This window comes from Eptatretus burgeri, chromosome 8 (genome assembly GCF_056783735.1).
Source record: "Eptatretus burgeri isolate ZD-2024b chromosome 8, Ebu_testis_v1, whole genome shotgun sequence".
Taxonomy (NCBI): Eukaryota; Metazoa; Chordata; class Myxini; order Myxiniformes; family Myxinidae; genus Eptatretus; species Eptatretus burgeri.
In genome coordinates this window covers 46,142,038-46,153,085 of record NC_140968.1, presented here as the reverse complement: position 1 = coordinate 46,153,085, position 11,048 = coordinate 46,142,038, and the positions used below count along the sequence as shown (strand labels likewise).

Below are 11,048 nucleotides of genomic sequence, written 5' to 3'. Positions count from 1 at the left end.
CCACTTCTTTAAATCCTCAACTGCCTTCTGACCCCTCTCTTGCCTTCCCCCTCTCCAACAGCACCACATAGCCTTTTCTCCTCCACATCTGGCCCCTCCCCAAGCTATTCTGCAATCCCCCACATTTTCAACATCTCTCCTTGCCTCCCCCCCCCCCTCTCCCTTCTCCTACCCTCCCCTCCCATCCACTGCACCCAAAGACTCCTCCCCTCCCTCTTCATTGACATTGCTGACCTCAAATATCCGGGGCCTTCGCTCAAACCTTACAGATCTTTCCATACAGGTTGCCACTGACAAATCAGTCTTAATCTGCCTAACAGAAACTTTACTCCCTCAAGACATCTCTGACTCCCAAGTAGCTCTCCCTGGTTACTCCCTCCTCCGGTATGACAGACCTGAGCCTTGTCCTGGTGGAGGAGTTGCTCTCTTCATCAAAGACTCTATTCCTCACTCTCCATGCACTGCTCTCACTCTCCCACGCCCCCAGGAATACCTCTGGCTATGGCTTCCCCTCCACTCCCACCTCAAGTTTATATGTGTACTGTACCATCCACCAAACAGTGATGACTCCATTTACGCCTCACTATCCGAAAACATGGACCAACTTTTATCTTCTCATCCAAACTCTCTCTTCCTCATTTGTGGTGACTTCAATTGTCATCATGCCAGTTGGCTCGGTGTGGGTACCTCTCTCACCTGTCATGGCACTTCAGCAAAAGCTTTCTGTGGCTCATTGGGACTGACTCAATTGGTAAATTTCCCGACCCTGATCTCAACGAATGGGACTCCATCTCTTCTGGATCTGATTTTGACAAATTTCCCTGAAAATATCTGTTGTTCTTCCTTTGCTCCAATCAGTTCTTCTGAGCACGTGCTTGTCAAAGTGGACATCTCTCTGGCTATTATCAGAGAACCGCCTTAGCGCCGTCGAGTCTGGCATTTCACTCAGGCCGACTGGCAGGGTCTCCAAGCAGCCATCATACTTCCAGACTGGTCTCCTATCACTACTTTCTCCAACATCAACTCATCCTGGGAATTATTTCAAAGAAACTTGCTCTCCCTCATACACAGATTTATTCCCTCTCGTCTTCAGTTGTCCTACCCTTCCTCCCACCCTTGGTTCACTGAAGCTTGTGGCGAGGCAGTTGTCCTGAAACAACTTACCTTTGCCTCATGGAAAGCAAACCCAACTGAGGGTAATCTCAGCTCCTTCCATAAAGCTCAGAACAAGTGTCTATCTACCCTCAGGAGAGCCAGAAAACAACATCTTTATAAGCTCAAGTCTGAACTCTCCAACCTCTCTCCCTCCTCCAATTCCTGGTGGCGTCTAATCAAATCTGTTTCTGGTGTATGTTCCCCCTCCAACCCTCCCTTGCCTCAAATGGCCACACAGCTGATACCACATGTGAAAAGGCTGAAAGGCTAAACTTGGTGTTTGCATGGAAATCTTGTGTCCAAAACCCATCGCTTTATGTACCCACCTTACCCAGTCGCACCCAATTGTCCCTGGCACATGTGTCCTTTTCTCCTGACAAGGTGGAGAGCTTGCTGTCAAACCTCGACTCAGATTCTGCAACCGGTCCAGACGGCATCAGCCCACATGTCCTAAAAAAAAACTGCTCCTCTGCTCTTGCTCACCCTCTCTCTGTTCTATTCAACCTCTCATTTGCTCAGGGTCATCTGCCATCGACTTGGAAATCAGCAAACATCACTGCTCTGCATAAAAAAGTTGAAAAACAGATCCCTGCAACTGCAGACCAATCAGCCTTCTCCCAATCATAAGCAAGGTTATGGAATCCATCATCGCTTCAGATATTATATCCTTCTTCTTCTCCAATGGCTTGATTTCTGATCATCAATTTGGTTTCAAACCAGGTCACTCTACCCTGGATATGCTGCTTCTTCTCTCCCAACAGTGGATGGAGGTACTCGATGCCGGACATGAAATCAGAGCCATATCCCGAGACATATCGCGTTATTTTGACACGTTCTGGAACCCTGCCCTGCTCACCAAACTCTCTTCCTATGATATCCAAGGCCATCTCCACTCATGGCTTGCAGACTTCCTCTCCTGCCGCAGACACCGTGTGGCCCTAAATGGAGTTCTCTCGTCCCCTCTTCCTGTCCAGGCTGGAATTCCTCAAGGAAGCGTTCTGGACCCTGTTCTTTTTCTGGTTTTCATCAATGATCTCTCCGACTCTCTGGAAGATCCTCTTTATCTCTTTGAGGATGACTGCGCCCTCAGCTGTACCATCTGTCATCCCTCAGACTGGCAAGCAGCAGCTTCTTTGCTCACTGCAGATCGGGGTAAAAATCACAAACTAGTTCAACACATCGAACATGTCTTTCAATCCAGACAAATCTCACACTCTGACTTTGTCTCTCCGAAAGGACCATTTGGAATACCCCCCCCCCAATCTACTTTCTCAACAATCCTCTGGAAGAAGTCCTTTCTTTCAAGCTTCTGCTTCTGGGTCTCACGATCTGCCACGATCTTTCCTGGGAAAGCCACATTTCCAACCTCGCCTCCAAAGCCAGTTGCTGACGGGGAATCCTCCGTCGTGCAAAGTCCTTCCTCGGCCCACCTGAGCTCCTGACCACTTACAAAGCTTTCGTCTGCAGCGTGATGGAATACTGCTCTCCCCTCTGGGCTGGTATTCCTGCCTCCCAACTTTCTCGGCTTCACACTCTGGAAACCAAGGCATTTCGGATCAATGGCATATCCCGCGATGAGGCTGAGTCTTTCGGCCTCTCACTCTTTCTCTCTTACTGCAGGCAGGTCGGTGGTCTTTCTATCTTCTCCCGTCTCCTTTCTGGTCTCGCCCCCCCCCCCCAGGTGTGTCTGCGATTTGTCCCCACCATATTTCGACAGGACACTCAAGGTCTGCCAACAACCCCCTTCTGTTAAAACTACCCAAATCACTGCTCACCTTCACTCTTTCATTCCTCGTTTTTTTTCCCCCCCTTTGGAATAAACTCCCTCACTCTGTTCAATCCCATTCTTCCCTCCAAGCCTTCAAAACAGCTGTTCACCACCACCTCTTATTGTCCCCCATCCAAATCCTTGATCTTTTCTACCCCCGTTAATCCACCCCAAACCCACCTCCTTCAAATTCCCCGCTTTCCTTTCTGAAAGTCCCTGTAATGTCCATCTTGTATACCCTGCGTTCCCCACCCCATCCCTCTCCCTTCCACAGATCTCCTAATATTTATGTTCCCCACTGTTTTGTCCTTTCCACTCACATCCCTCTTGTCTCATGCCCCCCCCCCCCTTGCTGTGCATTGTGTCTTAGCTCTCACACGAGCCTCGACAAGGTATACAAAAAAAAAAATTAAGAATTAATTCTCCAGTTTCTGAGAGTGTTAGCACCTTCAGGTGGTGTTTGACTGATTGCCTGTTTATGAGTACTTATCAAAGAAAAGCCCACATCACTCGCACTGATTCTTGACAGCTTTAATCAAGGTAAAGGAAGTGAAATACTTGGACAATATGTTAAACCATTTTGGTTGAAGCTTTTCTGCTGTTCCACCATTGTGCCAAAACTGACCTTTAGCTATGTCGGAAAAGATTTATTGTTCAAAGTTAAATAACAAATTGGCCCAAACTGTGGTCTATTACCTATTATCTATTTCTATTTGCCGACGACTCCACCCTCTGCCGTACCATCTGTCATCCCTCAGACCGGCAAGCAGCAGCTTCTTCGCTCACTGCAGATCTGGATAAAATCACAAACTGGTCCAACACGTGGAACATGTCTTTCAATCCAGACAAATCTCACACTCTCACTATTTCTCTTCGAAAGGACCGTTTAGAAAAACCCCCCATCCACTTTCTCAACAATCCTCTGGAGAAGTCTTTTCTTTCAAGCTTCTGGGTCTCACTATCTGCCATGACCTTTCCTGGGAAAGTCACATTTCCAACCTTGCCTCAAAAGCCAGTCGCCGACTGGGAATCCTCCGTCGTGCAAAGTCCTTCCTCGGCCCTCTTGAGCTCCTGACCACTTACAAAGCTTTTGTCCGTAGCCTGATGGAGTACTGCTCTCCCCTCTGGGCTGGTGCTCCTGCCTCCCACCTTTCTCGGCTTCACGCTGTCGAAACCAGGGCATGTAAGATCATCGGCATCTCCCGCAATGAAGCTGAATCTTTGGGCCTCTCACTCAATCACTGCAGGTTGGTCGGTGGTCTTTCTGTCTTCTACTGACTCCTCTCCAGCCTTGCCCCCCCTGCTCTCTCTCTGCGATTTGTCCCCACCACATTTCCACAGGGCGCTCAAGGTCCGCCAACAACCCCCTTCTGGTAAAACTACCAAAATCACGAATCACTGCTCATCTTCTCTCTTTCACTCCTCTTTTTTCCCGCCTTTGGAATAAACTTCCTCACTCTATTCTTTCCCATTCTTCCCTCCAGGCTTTCAAAACAGCTGTTCACCACCACCTCTTATCTTCCCCCATCCAAATCCTCGATCTTTTCTACCCCCGATAATCCACCCAAGACTTCCTTCAATTCCCCTGCTTTCCTTCCTGAAAGTCCCTGTAATATCCATCTTCTGTTCGCCATGTTCCCCGTCTCATCCCCATCCCTCTCCCTTCCACAGTTCACCTAATGTGTCTGTTCCCCACTGTTATGTCCCTTCCACTCCCGCCCATCTTGTCTCATGCCCCCTTGCTGTGAGTTGTGTGTTTGCTCTCATACGAGCCTCGACAAGGTATACAAAAAAAAATTACAGCTTGTAACATTAAAAAAAAACATCTGCAATAAAATCTCTTAAAGTCTATTTTTATGCAGCAATAAATGACGTAAAAATTTAAATTATTGCACTGTTCCAAAAATATCTTTACATTTGAAAAAAATAAAATGATTGGTAATCCTCAGTTCATGCAGAATAGATATCAGGGGCCAGTCTCAATTGTTTTGAGAAACTCAAATTTGTGATTATCATGATTATAGTGGGAAGGAAAACTGAAAACAACACTTTTCGTTGTTATTTTGATGTTTTCCTTAATTGGCAGAATGAGTAAGTAAATTAGTTTGGTGGTGAACCAGACCCTGACAAGAACGAGAATAGTCTTTATAAAGATGAAAACTCATGAAGGAGCTTCTACACATATAACAGTAATTATCAGTAGCACAGCCATGCTCGCAGCAATGATGCAACTGGCAGCCACAGTATGCAATCACGAAATGAATGAACATTAAGTATTCTTGACATCACAACAGAATAAGTTGCATCAGGCAGAGAATCTTACTTTATTTTGGTCCCTTATGGTTTAAACAAACAGATATAAAGTGTTACAAGTTAATCATGAAACAGAGCAGAACCTCATTAAAGACCGCTGAGCATTCCATTCTCAGGAAAAATAATTCAAGTCAACAAAAAGCTCAACAAACCTTTAGTATCTGAGTATATACTAGCAAGTTGGTGTTGAGATTTGTGCACTTACCTTTGAGTTGTCTAATCTTGGTTCGAATCTCGACCCAGTTATAATCTGTCACCCTGGTGTTTCACATGCAGGGCGATGCATGAACGTATGTGCCATCCATTGGATAAACATTAAGCTGGAAGACCCGTCGGCTGGTTGTTGGTGAATGTTCACGGTCCAACAATCTGTCTTTTCGCGTAGAGGCGAGTTTATCGCCAACACCCTGAACAAATTAAAAATTCCTACCACTTTCAGTCGAATGTCAGGCCTGGCCAGCCAGTTTATGAAAGACTCTTGGCACAAACATTCCCCAGCTGTCCCCACCAAAGGTGGGAATCATTTGAGCCATTTGCAGTTGGTTACATTTTAATTCTTTGAATATTTCTTTTAATTCTTGGCACATCACGTTTTCCTATTCCTTAGTCCTTCCTCATTACAAAAATTATCAAATAACCCATCCTTACAAGTAGGTTAATTCCCCCACTTTTATGATGTTCATGGTGTATTTTATTACCTCTGCCACTGGAGGTGGATGGAGGTTATGATTTCACCCCTTGTTTGTCTGTCTGTCTGTAAGCACGGTCTCTCAAAAAGTTGTGGGCAGATTTTTTTCAAATTATTATTATTGTTGAACTTTGCTTGAAACAAGGCTGACAGCCAAATGTGAAGGGCAACTGAGCCAAAGCAGAAGAGGAAAAACTGGCAAAATCTTCACCGAGTCCTGAAACAAGGAAACCTCTTCACAGGACCAATTATGACAAAACTTGGTAGATGAGCTGGGTAGGTAACAAGAACAAGCTGATTATATTTTGGGTAAGGTCCTGATGCACATCCAGCCGATGAGTCGGATCCAAAATGTTAACTGTTCAGCCGAGAATGGTACGCGATAGAGCGCATACCTCCACCAGGCTGTACGGTTTACGTTTTGTTTCCCACTGATAGGTTGGATTTGCATCCATCGAGACCTTCAACCAAAATCTAATCAACTTGTTTGTTTCCCCACGCATGTGAAGCGATTTGTGGGGTTAAGCAATTGGTTCATGTCCGTCCTTCCAGCTGTCTGCCTGTCTGTCTTTTCAGTTTATGATCAATGAACAGCTTGTTTAAATCATGTTATATTTTGAAACACGAATCACAACATGAATCGGAAGTCAAGTCTGCCGTTTTACTGGACCTTGGCTCTGAATTTGTATGACCATACATTAGCTGGACTGCACGTGCGGAGAGAGGGGCGAGAGAATTTTTTTTTGTCTGTCTGACTAGCAGTTAAACAAAATTGAAAATCATTCCAAACAGGAAACTTAGTGTTTTTAAGGACGTCATAAAGAACATAAACAGGCATATAAAACTAATGTAATGTGTTGCATTGGGTGATTTAATAGACACAGGGGAAAATGGTGGGTATAACCTGAAATTAATTTATTTATATGCCTTTAAACCTCTTTCAACCTTTATTTAAATTGAATTATACACTTGAAGACTGCAGAATACAAATTGCCTTCATCCTACTTCCAAAATCATGCTGCATATCGATATATTGATGCTGATTGACGCTGTCGTTATATGGTTTGTCAATCAAGCCCCCATATCCTCAAATGCGACAACTTCATGTTATTACAGTGAATAATGGTGAGATATAGAAGACTGTTTCAGTCGTGCAAAACTTCCAGATGTGTTTTTTTTTAACGATCTTTAACATCATTTCATTAAAATTGAAATACAGTATACTTGAGCACCAGGTGAGAGGAGGCCTGGAGTGTGTTCAGTTACCAAACAGCGAGCTAGCGCTTGGTAAGCTAGCCATTCTTTATCAACAGTTTTGACTTGAGTGCTTGCTTGAGTGCTTAAGCCATTTGCTGGAGTGCTCCACAAGAAACTTGGAAACTGAACACACACCTGTTGCTGGCTTAATGGTGAAGGTGGCTGGCTTAAGATCTTAGGGTCTTGGATTTGAGCCCCTGTTGTGCCGTTAAATAACACCAGGCGGGTTAACACAGCCTGTCATCCTTCTGAGGATGGCAAAATGAGTATCAACTTTCTGGAAACAGGGGGCACTGCATTAGTGGCACAGCCATGCTTTCAGAAATGATACAACCAGCAACCACAAGCTGCATACGAAATAATATTTCCTGGGTATAGTGTTCTTTGAACTATCGAGTTAATAGTTGTAATACTGACTTCCACCGATTCTGGGAGTATGAGGTTTTCGTGTTTTGCAAAGTCAATCTTTACTGTGTTTGTCACGCTCACATTTTTACTTTGTTGCGTTCTCCTGCTTTGTTAATATCCAAACATGTTTGACTTCCGGGAATATGGCTTTCATCTTTTATTTAAAAAACCTACCCATGCACACCCCGAATCCAACCACCAGTTTTCAATTTGATCTATCCGGTGATTCAGGAGTGCAGGGAAGTCAAACAAACAAACCCACAAACAGTCATGCAAACAAAGTCTTCTCAAATTGTATGCAGTGTCATTATTAATACCAAATTTTATTTTAATTTTTCTGTACTTTCTATATTGCAGGCACTAAGGCTCATGGAGTGGCAGCACAAATCACACACACAGATACAGACAAATACATGAGAAAAGACTGGATTTTACTTCAAACTCAGCCACTGAACTTGGCGGAGGGGGAGTGTGGGGTGAGGGGGGGCGGGTGGGGAGAAGGGATGACAACGTTCAAGGGCAATCTGGGTACCAGTAATCTCGTTTTTATGACCATATTTTCTCTCCACACTCAGTGGGGCAATTTACGATAATTTTCCTCCTCCACAAGGATTCCAACTGATGGACTTCATCCATGCTCTTTGTTCTTTTTTTTGTATACAGTGTCAAGGCTTGTGGCAGAGCTAGAACACGGAACCAATGAGGACGTAACAACTAAAAGCACAGAAAGAGGGGAGTGGGGCAGATACACCAACAACAAGGTTGAAGGACAAAAAAGAGGGAAACTTGGAGGAAATAAGGGATGTGTGGAACAGTCAGAGCAAGGGGAGGACACAGGGAGTGAACGAGAATGATACAGCTGAACATTCTCAATCACAGAAATGGAAGGAGAAACTGGAAACCCAAAAAGAGGTTGGCTTGGTGTGTATTGATGGGGATCAGAAAGATGATGGTTTTGAATAGGGGATAACCTAAGATGATAGTGAACACCTGGCTTGAAGCCTTGGAGGAAAGAATAAGTTTGAAGAGTTTCCATGCTGAACGTCAAGTAAGGAAGCAGCACGTATCGTTTATTTTTGCCGTCAACATCTTTTGTACGACTTGGCCAAAATCGAACCCATGACGTATTGGCGTCATAAAGGATGCTCTAACCCTTATGCCACCAAGTCTTACACTAGTCTTCTGACACTACCAAACTAACAATGGGGGCACAAAAATGTGAGAAAATCTGATTTTACACACACACACACACACACACACACACACACACACACACACACACACACACACACACACACACACACACACACACACACACACACACACACACACACACACACCTGAATTTGACTTAAGTTTTCAATATAAACAACAACCAAGAGGGTTTTACCAGTTTAACGTTTTTCATTCACTCCGTTGAAAAGTCACAAACAACATCAATTTCTGTTCATTATATTGACCCTGCTTCAAACAACTCGAAGCCATTTGTTGTCACTGAAGACAAATTACATAGAAAATAACATAATGAATATAATCATTCAGCACTTTCTTCGTCACTGCCATTGTCAGTCTTATCATTTGGATCCTCCATCAAGTCAAGCTTTTTGCAGCACTGCGGTCTTTCTCTGTTATTTGATTGGAGCACATTTCAGAGTGCAATCTACACCCCTCCAACAGGAGCTGTTGAAATCTCTGCACTTTCCACTTTTGCAAACACATGAAAGTTCTATTGCAGCATCACATGCTGTGATGAAGTGCAATCAAGCCATAGTTTTTCATCACTTTTCATTGCTCTCATCCTCATGATCTGTATTGTTCATTGGTTCAAGCTCATTGTTGGTAGAGCGTTCCTCCAATGCTTCACAAGAACACATTTCAATGCACATCAGAGCGGCGCTCCAACATGAGCATTTTCCATCCCTGCACTTTCCACTTTTGCAGTTGCAAGGGATTATTCATTTTAGAGAGGATATGTTTTTACAAGATACTGTTACAGTATTGAGGGCTAGCTTCTGATCTGTTACAACGACACAAAGTATTCCTTCTTTTTTTTCCCCCAGCTGTGCAGTTCAAGTGATGGTAGGTTTTGATGAGCTATACCGTCGTGACACCCATACCATTGCTTGGAAGTAAGTGTGTGTTGTATCACTTGGTTTCTTATTAAAATGTTTGAGTAAGAGAAAGTTTTTATTTTTATTTTTTTTTCTTCCTCAGCCTGATTCTTCTGAAACAATTCTCAGGGAGGATATCTCAAAAAGTTTGGTGACAGATTCGGATGAAATTTGGTTAGCAGGTTGGGTGTGTGACAACGTCGAAAGGATTAGATTTTGGTGAAGATCCGGATCCGGATACTAGAATTTTTAAGTGATTCTTCACTATTGGGAGATAGGACCAAAAACTATTTATGGCATGATATCTCAAAAAGTTGTGGAAGGATTTAGAGGAAACTTGGTGGACAGGTTCGGTGTGTGACAATGAAGAATTGGTTAAATTTTGGTGAAGATCCAAATCCGGATCTGGATATGAGAATTATTTATTTTTTAAAGTGATTCTTTCCCATTGATAGGGCCAAAAACGATATATAGCATGATATTTCAAAAAAGTTATTGGATCCGATATGTTCTACTGGATCAGACATTGCGTGGCAGAGGTATGCGCTCTACCGAGTGCCCTTCAAGTTCAGTTATATTTTTCCTGTCTTCAGCTCATACAATTTGCATACTAATTATTCTAAGCCTTCCATAACCTCCCTGGTTGACTCTTCTGACTTGCTTATCAGAATGAAGGCATTCCTCAACTGAGAGGGTGCTTTCTGGATAATCTTCCAGAAGATAACTTTTCCTTTTGTGATGAATCTTCAAGTGATGTCAGGTCAGGTCAGGTATGGGAGCATGAACTGGAGCAGCATGTCATTTACCGGTACCCCAGGGCCTCCGTCTGGCCATCCCCCAGGCAGATGCCTGGCCCATTCCCATCTCCTTGAGATGCTGATCAACCTGCTGCAACCACAAGGCACGTGGTCGGCCCGTTAACCCCCTCCACTCATCAATCTCCCTCACTGAGAGAATCTGGTGAGCAGGATCAGCATCAGCAAACTGAGCCATATATCCATACAGCCACAGCTGATGCTCACGGACTATACAGGTAACGAATGTCATCTGCATCTCTCTCAGCAACTGTTCATTGGACACAGAGTCTGACTAGCGATAGCCAAGGATTCTCAAAAGAGACCTGGTACCGAAGGAGTTAAGTCTCCGTCTCAGATTCCTGGTCATAGTCCAAGTCTCACGCTGAAAAAAATGATGTCGCATCCTGTAAAGCAGTGAAATTCTGTAAGGACGGCTGCTACGTCTTCACCAAGAGCCTCGTAGATTGAGTTTGGAAGCACAATCTGCTGCCTGTCATCCACGACTAGAATTGCAGGTATTTTCACCAAGTTCATGACCTCTGTGCCTGGTG

At 44.1% G+C, this 11,048-nt stretch overlaps 1 protein-coding gene across 5 annotated transcripts in view; it reads left to right on the top strand.

Annotated features, from left to right (window-relative positions):
* LOC147021661 (cadherin-11-like) overlaps positions 1 to 11,048 on the top strand; it is a 348,953-nt gene that overhangs the window by 100,439 nt on the left and 237,466 nt on the right. The window lies entirely within an intron of this gene.